The sequence below is a fragment of the Lactuca sativa genome, chromosome 7 (genome assembly GCF_002870075.4).
Source record: "Lactuca sativa cultivar Salinas chromosome 7, Lsat_Salinas_v11, whole genome shotgun sequence".
Taxonomy (NCBI): Eukaryota; Viridiplantae; Streptophyta; class Magnoliopsida; order Asterales; family Asteraceae; genus Lactuca; species Lactuca sativa.
This window is the reverse complement of record NC_056629.2, coordinates 2,177,330-2,186,268: the sequence shown is the minus strand read 5'-3', so window position 1 is coordinate 2,186,268 and position 8,939 is coordinate 2,177,330. Positions and strand designations below refer to the sequence as shown.

At 38.7% G+C, this 8,939-nt stretch overlaps 1 non-coding gene across 1 annotated transcript; it reads right to left on the bottom strand.

The window, feature by feature from the left end:
- Positions 1 to 8,366: 8,366 nt before the first annotated feature.
- LOC111894652 (small nucleolar RNA R71) lies at positions 8,367 to 8,473 on the bottom strand. The gene has a single exon (XR_002851286.1). It is a non-coding gene; the product is annotated as a small nucleolar RNA R71 (small nucleolar RNA).
- Positions 8,474 to 8,939: the final 466 nt, after the last annotated feature.

The following is an 8,939-nucleotide window of genomic DNA, read 5'->3' as shown; positions in this document are numbered from 1 at the left end:
CAGTACAAGATAGTTACATAGAAAAATGCCACATGGGACATAGACAGGAAAACGATTCTTTGAAACAAGAAAGGAAAGTAAAGCATCTCCTATTGGTGACAATCACCCCTATGGTGAACCCTTAGTTCAGCTAGTTGACATTCCATATCAAGCAGGTGTCTTTCGTACACCCTCTGGCGTACTCGAAGCTCTATGACTTCGGCTCATGTTTCAGCTAGTGCTTGTAGTAGGGTCTCATGGTCTCTCTCAGATCTCTCCTGAGTGTGTTCAAGGCGATTGGTGCGGATGGTATGCATTACTGCATTGACATCAACCTCCGTGATACGATGGAGAGCTGTCCTGCCCTGAATCTTGTTTCGGGCAACTTTACGGACCAGGATTGGTAGAACTCTGTCTGCCGAGCTTCCTTCGCTTATGTTGTAGAAGCTTCAGTCTCCATTGAATGGCATGGGCTGATTCTGCTCTTCGCTCCATGTTTCCAAGCATTCTACCCAAGGAGGCGTCGGGCCATGAAAAGTCGGACGAGGGTTAGGATTTGGAATGGGAGCTACTGGGGGTAGGTTCATAACTTCGGGTTCGGAGTTAGCATCATCCGAAAGATCTTTAGCATGGTGATCATTCAAAGGGATTGGATGATCATCCTTTGGTTCTTCTCTAAACCATCCAGCATTGCCTTCGTTCGGAAGGTACGGGTCGCCGTGGGGATGGAATCCAGCCATGTTATCTACGCGAGAATTGGGGTAAGGAAATAGTTATTAGACAAACTAACTAGATAATTATTAAATAGTCTTCATTAGTTATATCACTATTTGTAAAGTGCATACCAGTTATATGTAATCAAAACAGGATAGGCCTTCGAATAACTGACCATAACTCCAAATTCACAAGGAATAGGGGTATAAAAAAAATTCACAGATTCTAAGTCTATGACATCCTAGTTACATATAACCTTAGTGTATCCACTTAGCAACTATTGACCTAGTAATGAAGATCCTTCTTAGTTCTCAAGTAAGTAATTTTAGTAACACAAAATACTCCCATAGTATTTTAGATGTATGCTCTTCTCTAATGTTCTCATTGTGGTAGTGTTGATAAGTTTTTAGACTTGTTGCCACATCACAACCATTCTTGGGCATGTGCTAATCACTCCTCGGACCAGCATAGTTGATCAGGCTATGCCACTCCCAAGACTGACCATACATCCCCGAGCTTACTTGTGATATTCAACAATCGTAATACTTTTGTTCTTGTCATTGTGACAATGATTTTAGTATGAATGCAGGTATGTATACTTAGTTAAATATTTTATTATTTAAAAGTATAAACTCTGGTCAGAGTGTTTTAATCCCATTGTATTTATAGCTAATATATCTTTTATGGGTAGATATACTTAATTCACTATAAACAGTGCTATGCTACCAATCTGTCACACCCCAAAACCGAGAACGCCGGAAAGGTTCTGGGGCGGAGGATGTCATGTAAAGTATCACAAGCAAAGTAGTAAACAAGCAACAACATCATCCAATGCATTAATAGTATAATTTTAAATACAAGTGTGTTCTTTCAAAGTATAAAACAACATAATGAATATTCAAAATTTAAGACGAGTCTTGACTGCTCCGTCTTCACAAAACCTGGTCGTCGTACCTGTCTATTTGTGACCTGAGAATACAAGTTATTTTGAAATCGAGTATCAGCAATAAAGCTGGTGAATTCATAAGTATTTATGTGTCTTTGATGTGTAAAACTGTAAAGAAAAGACTTGTAATTGTTTGAAGGAAAGTTTGTATAAGAATGAAAGTGTTTGTAAGTAATTGTAAACGTTTGAAAACCCTAGAAAATCTCATATTTCCTACTAGTATAAAAAGTAGTCTTCTACCAAGACCCGATTGTTTTGAAAGAAGCCTTTTACCAAGACCTGACTGTTTTGAAAATGGCCTTCTACCAAGACCTGACTGTTTTGAAAGTAGCCTTCTACCAAGACCCGACTGTTTTGAAAGTATGAACCTCTACATAAGTGAAGGTTTTTCCTTGTACAACTATTATTATTCAAATCTAATCTACCTCATCGATTATGTGAATGTGACAAAAAGTAAAGGTAATAAGGAAAATATTATAATAACTGGAATTGTATCCTTTTTTATTTGTCGTATGTAAAGTGTAAGTACTGTAGTATTTGTAATAAGTGACTACTATTGTACTAATTGCCTAAAAATGAGTATTAAGGTATAATGTGATGGCTAGATCCCATACTAAACGCTCTCCCTGTCAAAAGATTTTGGGAACCAAACACGACTCCTGCAATGTTGCAAGTCGTGAACATCCACATTATTATGATCATGTATACCGAATATAACTACCACCTTTTGTTTAGAACAATGCGTTAGTGATTCATTGGTATAGTTAGATCCTGTAATTGTTCCATGCTATAGCACCTTGTCGTGTATTGGATCTTCCTCCCTGTTTCTCTTTATTGTGTGTTCTCTTATGTTATCGTGTATTGTATCTATGAAATAGTATCTATGTAATAGTATGCAATAGAATCTCTTCATATAGTATGTAATGTATTAGTATGTCTGTAATTGTATTTTTGTAATTGTATCTCTTCATATAGTATGTAATGTATTAGTATAGACTCATGAATGAACTGACTCTTGCGTGATTCTTTGTACTTGGAATAGTAAGTAGTATCTCCTAAATATACTTATTATAGTTACTAGTAATGTATGAGTATAACCGAAGTATGCCTTTGCTACCCAAAGGTACTGAACTAACTGATGGAACTTTTATGTATACATAATATATAACTAATATTTAGATGACATTCAGAAGAATAATCGATGCCCTAAGGCCACATCCCAACGAGGAAAAGGAAATAAAGTGAGCTAGCCATCCTAAGTCCTTTAAACATTACTTCTATAACTATACATATATAGGAATGCATTTGACAATATAAAAGTATAAAAGAAGTTTTGTAAAACCTTTGAAAAGTTTAATAACAAAGAAATGATGACTTGATGTCAGTTTATAAAATGATTTGAAAGCAGTTTGTTTATTAAGAACAGTTTTAAGTATAAGGAAACCTTTGTTTGAAACACAATTGTAACAGAGTTTGAAAGGAAACATATAGTATGTAAGACAGTTTGATAAAGAGCTTTAACATGTAAAAAAAACGTTTTAGTAAGTCATTTGGAAGTAGTATCCTGAGTAAACAACTAAAAGTGTAATAATTTCATTTGCATGCTAGTTATTAACCACATGTGATTGATGTACTAACTAGCATGATTCAACTTGTATCCCCCCATCAAAGCATTTATAAACATTTAGAACCATTTAAAGGTTAATTAAGGGGTATGAAGTCACCTGCAGTGAGTGGATCGGGTGGAATTGTCATACAAGTGCTTGGTGTCAAGTGAAGACTTAAACACACACAATGATCCTAATAACATATAATGACATATGTGTATATACAATTAGTGATTATAACACTAATTAGACAAGTAAAAACATCCTACTGTGGGGAAAACACTTTAGTCAAGTGTTAGGAGGCCATTGGGTTGCAACAAAGGATTGCAAGGCATCGTATTTGAGTTTATGGTCTATGGACCATACTTAATGGAGTTCACGGCCCAGAGGAGTTTACTCTTGGCCGTAAACTCTCAAATGGGTCTCCATTTGAGGCTTAAAGGCAAGGTTTCTTAAGTGGTTAAGTGTTCCAAGGCTTAAGTAAGAGGCTATATGGGTTTAAGGTCCAAGAATGACCTTATATTGAGTTTGCGGCCTGGGGACCACTTCCCCATGATTTTACGGCCGTAAACTCATGGTATGAAGTGCCATTTTGTTTCTTGGAGTCCCTAGTTCAATGGTGTAAGGTTCAATACTAAGTTCTAGTCATTAGGAAGGTCAAGAGGGCATCAATGCGCCCTTATAGGGAGTTTACGACCTTGGGAGATCCTTGGATGTAAACTCTCATTCAACCCTCTATTCTTGATGATTCTAAGCTCTAAACATGTTAAAACTAGTGTACAACGAGTTAGAACAAGATTAATTACGATCTAGGAGCTTGAATGGTCGTTTTTGGCCAAGAACACTAGTGTGTGTTCTTGGTGTTCTTGGTGAAACTAGAAGATCTACAAAATGGAATGATTTCACGGATGAAATCATGTAAGATCACTAGATCATGTAAGATATCAACTAATTAGGACAAAAAGCTTACGACTTTTGAAGATCGGGAACGAAGACTGGGATGGTACTTGAGAGGATTTCAGCCAAGGAAGTGAAAGAATGGAACAAATGGCCAAAATATCAGCATATAGGAGGAGTTTACGGCCCACATGGAGTTTACGGCCGTAAACTCCCATGTGGTGGTCGTGAACTCCTTGTCAAGGTGATTTAGACTTGTTCTTTGTGCTATATCTTCAGCTGATAGACCCTGACACTTATCCCTTAAGTGTACAAGGTTCAGAACGCTCAAGTAAACTCCAAATTGTGCTAAATGATAGCAGGAATGAGTTTTACTTTCAATGAAGTGTTAGACTGAACAGGATGGAAAATTTCGGGTTGTCATAGTATGGGCCCGTACTACTGAAAGTAGAGGATCCGTACTCAAATCAAGGAAGGCTGAGATGAACCTAGGAAACTTGTAGTGTGTGTGATCCCTCGAGTTATAATGAGTATTCTGATGTTTGTTATGGTGTATTTTCAGAATGGTGATGCTATGCACTAGACCAGTCGGCACTCCGGGAGCCGGAGAGGGATCATGCTCAAGCTCTGGAGCCGAGCAGCTCAACAAGCAGACGAGGGAGTTCAATTCATCTGAGGTCACGTGAAATATTTTAGACCAGACTCATGTGATCTTCAGTACGATCAAGAAGGGTATCTTGGAGCTTTTGGATGAGAGACTGAGTGCATTCCATACTGAGGTTGCGGCCATGATGGGGTCGTGCACGCTGACGTTCAGGGAGTTCAGAGCCTGTGGAGCTCCTGACTATCATGGGGCTCGGGACCCCATGGCTAGCAACAAGTGGTTGGATAATGTCGCCGGCGCCTTCCATATGTGCCGATGTCCCGAGGGGGACAAGGTACCACTTGCCTCCTGTCTTCTGAAGGACAGGGCATGTGACTTCTGGGAGGTGGTCCGACATGCCATTGGTAATGATACAACTCTTGATGCCATGACTTGGAGTGACTTTTTGGCCAGGTACAGGGCCAAGTTTGCACCTGTGATTCAGGTGAAGTAGTTTGCAAGGGAGTTCTAGGATCTCCAGCAGACGACTGAGACAGTGACCGAGATCACCATTATGTTCAGGGAGAGGGTCCTTCTTGTTTCGCAGCATATGGCGGATGAGAAGATGAAAAAGGCCTGGTAACACGAGATGCTAAGGAGCGACATTCAATAGTCTGTGAGCCGATCCACCTGCAAGACGTTGGAGGATATGATAGCGAGGGCTAGGGAGATGGAGATTGATTTAGTGATGGAGAGGAAGAGGAAACCAGATGATGTGTCAGGTGTGGAGGGTTTAAGAAAGAAGCCCAAGGTAGATTCCCGAGGGAAGGGCCACTAGGGACGAGGCCGCTGTGGGAAGTGTGGCATGACACATGATGGGGCGTGCAGGGCAGGTAGTTCGGTCTGTTTTAAGTGCGGCCAAACTAGACATGTTAGCAGGGATTGTACTGCTACCACCACCACCACTGTAATATCTGATATGATTTGCTTCCAATACAATCAGCGGGGCCACAAGACGTCCCAATGTTCGAGTTTAGCAGCATGAGAAGGATGAGTGGTGGCACCCGCTCCTGCTACATTGAGAATTACCGACGGCCGCCAGGGCCAGGCGGATGCGTCAGTAGCAAAGTGCAGAGCCTTCCAGTTGACAGCGGAGGAGGCACGTGCATCACCCGACGTGGCGACGAGTATGTATCTTCTCCTTATCTCTTTACTTATATTGATTATTGCTTATGTTTTGTGTTTCATTATAGGATCGTTCCTTGTGAACGGTATATTGATATGAGCATATTTATACACATATTTATACGACATACATTAATATTTTGATTACTTTTATGCCCTTATCTGAACAAATGATACTTAATTTGATATGCTTTGTGTTGTAGGGACCAAAAGACATGCTTTGAGCAAAAAAGAAGCTGGAAGATGGAAGTTTGAACCAAAGCTCTAAAATGAAGAAACATATGCCCAACACGTCGTGGTGATCTTACCACGACGTGGTGACTTGAAGAATCCCGATTAGCTTCGAAGACTTGGAGATCACGGGATAAGCACGATGACCATAATGTGGTGGAAACACCACGACGTGATGCCCAGATTTCGGGAAAAGTATAAATATATCACTCAAACCTCTGAATTGGGACTTTTGGCTCTGGAGAAATTGACACTTTTGGAGGCAAAACACTGGAATTGAGCATTGGAAGCAAGAATTTCATTCACAACCATTGGAAGGAAGAGCATTAAGGAAATTGAACTTACACTTCGATTTTTCTTAGAATTAGCCATGTCTTACACTTTGAATTTCGTTTTTGTGACTTTGTTTGCTGAAAATCATGAGCTAAATACTCATGAATTTCGTTTAGTCTAGGATGAGTTGAATATTTAGGGTTGATTTTATGGTTTGGATTAAGATATTTTGTTATTTGTTGATTTAGCTTATTAAAGAGCCTCAAGTACTTTTGATAACTACTTTTCTCTAGTTATTGTTGAATTTGATTAAGTTAGTATGAACATCTCTCTTAGTTAGATTTGAATCTTATGATCTTGTGATTTGCAAAATTGTAGGACTAGAGTTTTGAATAAAACCTAGGGTTAAGTAGAAAAGTGGGTAAAAGAGTATAGGAGCTAATATATTACGACAAATCATATATCAAAATTAATCAATAAACTAAATTGGTTAATTAATTATAAGTCTAATCAATTCGAACAAAACACTAGTGAGTTGGAAAGTTTGTCCGCTTGATCACCGAATAAATAAGCTAGTTTGCTAAAGGATTTAATTAGTGAATACTAATTTGGTCATCTTAGGAATATGTAACTAAAGAAACTAAATCCATTGCACGTCCATAAATCAACCATAATAACAACAAATACGAAGCTGAACGAAAGTCTCTTTCTCACCTTGGTTAATTCATACTTATTTGCTTGCTTAGTTTAGTGTTAGTTTAATTAAGTGAATTTTGAGTTAATTCAGTAATTTAAGTATCTAGTCTTGCAAAACTAGAAAAACAAAACCTTTTCTTATTTGATTATTAATTAGTTAAATAGTAAAATAAAGTAGTTTAAATACCGTTCCTTGTGTTAAACACTCGTTCTTTCCATTGCTATACTATTGCATGATTAGGTACACTGTCTAGTGTGTTTAACAGTCTAGTGTAGGGAATAACTTTATAAATTAAACTTGGATAAAAACATAAGCACATTAAACTCATATCAAGTTTTTGGCGCCGTTTCCGGGGAACGGTCCAGTTTTAGTTACTTTATATTGCTATTTTTAGGATTATTTTATGTTAGACTTTAGTTTTTAATTTTGTTTTTTAGGATTTTAGTATTTTAAGATCCACGCCATCGTGGTATTTTCTACCACGTCGTGGTATCGCTACTGTAGAAATTTAATTTTTTGTTTTTGTTCTTTTACGTGTTTCCTTTGTTTATTTGCAGATCGTTTATGACCAGTGGATCGAAGTCATCTTTGATTCCACCACTTGAAGACTCGGAATCCACGTTTCACAAAAATAAGGACAAAGTCATAGGAGGATCTTCAACACCAAAGAATTCACGTTTGAAGAGCCTCAAATCTGTCTTTTGCAAGAAAAAGGGAAAGAAAGTGGGAGAATCTAGCATCTCATCATTGACGGACGAAGACCCGAAGAAGGAAGACACCGAGTATGAAACAGAAGGAGTCGAAAAGAAGACTGAATCTGAAAACGAAAGCGACTCCGAACTCAATCCTGAAACCGAACCCGATAACACCATGGCTAATATCGATGAAATGTCCATATGAGAATGAAAGAAACGGATGCATGGCGATATCGGCCCAGGACTCGTGTTACCCAAAATTCCAGCAACTGCAAACTTTGAACTGAAAGGTCATATACTTTCACAACTTCGGGATATCCCATTTTATGGGAAAGATAATGAAGACGCATACAAGCATCTTGACGAGGTCAACGACATAGCAGACTACTTCAACACACCTAATGTGCCTCACGAGACTGTTCTACTTCACATGCTACCAGTCACGTTCAAAGGAGCTGCGAAAGAATGGCTAAAGTCACTCCCTCCAGGATGTATCACCACATGGGCTAAGATACGCGAGGAATTCATTGATCAATTTTGCCCTCCCTTAAATATATCAAAATTGAAGAAGGCCATTGCAAACTTTGAGCAACAACCAGGTGAGTCCCTTTATGAGGCATGGGAGAGATACAAAAGTTTATTGAGGAACTGCCCTCATAATGATCTGAACAGTCAATAAGAAGTCTCCATTTTCTATGATGGAGTGAATATGACAACTAGGTAGCTCCTTGAATCTTAAGGACCACTCAAAAAGAAGGCACCCGCAACAGTAAAAGAGCTCCTTGAAGAATTCTCTAAGCACTCTAGAGAATACCATAACCTAAGGAATGATGTGATGAGGGGATCGGCTAATGCTGCTTCAGAGGACATGTCTACAGTTCTGGCAATGTTGCACAACATGGATAGGAGAATAACTAAGATGGATCAAACAATCCATGCTATTCGGGTTGGGTGTGAAAACTGTAACGGGACTCATTTGACTAAAGATTGTGACCTTGATGAGAATGGAAACTGGAAAGTTGAAGCTTTCTACTCGAGTGGTGATCGTTTTGATGAAGATTAGAGAAACCTAAGAAAAATTGGTTGCCTTATGATGAGTATAGAAAGGAAAAAGAAGAGAAGTATGAACAAA